The 837-nt window shown below is 33.3% G+C and overlaps 1 long non-coding RNA gene across 1 annotated transcript in view; it reads right to left on the reverse strand.

Annotated features, from left to right (window-relative positions):
• Positions 1-472, reverse strand: part of LOC138366993 (uncharacterized) — a 1,679-nt gene extending 1,207 nt beyond the window's left edge. The window contains exon 1 of the long non-coding RNA XR_011229280.1: positions 332-472. This is a non-coding gene — a long non-coding RNA (uncharacterized lncRNA). The remainder of the gene's footprint in view (positions 1-331) is intronic.
• Between the last annotated feature and the right edge of the window lie 365 nt (positions 473-837).

Consider the following 837-nt stretch of genomic DNA (forward strand, 5'->3'; position numbering starts at 1 on the left):
AAATAAGGATATTGAAACGGTTCATGAACTCTATTTCAATAAAGAACACTATGGGGAACTTTGAAAAATAGTTATTGAGTATAATTAGACAGACTTGTTGCTAGGCAGAGGAGTAATGAGATATATGGCAAATTTTGCAAAATATACAATGAAGGTACACAAACATTCATACCCAAACAAAGCAAAATGCTAGGTAAGAACAAAGCATTTGGCCCGTAGGAGAAAGGAGATACCCACAAGACTAGAATACAAGTCATTAACAAGCATGCAAGTATAATACATAATACATGCAGACATATATATAATCCAAAAAAATGTCAAATTTACGTACTTATTATTACATTACAAATATCCAAGGTTTTGAAGACACGTTTCCTCTTGCGCCCAACGAGTGAATACTGAGACCAGACCCCATAGGTCCCTATCCTCCTCATCATTCGTCTCACTGTGTCTCCACAGCTTGCACCGCCCATTTGAGACAGCGTCTGGACCTGTTAAAATAATGCATAAGCTGTAAGGTAATAGAGAATAATATATATCTTTCAATCTCAACATTAGATTTTCTAATTTCCAACTGTATTAAATAAATAGCATTAAAATATTTTCCTTCTTAACTATTACAAAAATCAACGAATTTGAGTAACTTTTGCTTTTGTTTTATTTGTACCTTAAACATAACACTGAACAATCAATTATGTGCCACCCCACCTTCCTTCATCTGCAAAAAAACTAATCAAAAGACATATGTACAAGGCTAAAAAAATTCAGCAACACTTACCATACTCAGGCTAAAAGAATTAAGCAACACTTACCATACTCTTTTTATATTCACTGTTA

Source organism: Procambarus clarkii, chromosome 2 (assembly GCF_040958095.1).
Source record: "Procambarus clarkii isolate CNS0578487 chromosome 2, FALCON_Pclarkii_2.0, whole genome shotgun sequence".
Taxonomy (NCBI): domain Eukaryota; kingdom Metazoa; phylum Arthropoda; class Malacostraca; order Decapoda; family Cambaridae; genus Procambarus; species Procambarus clarkii.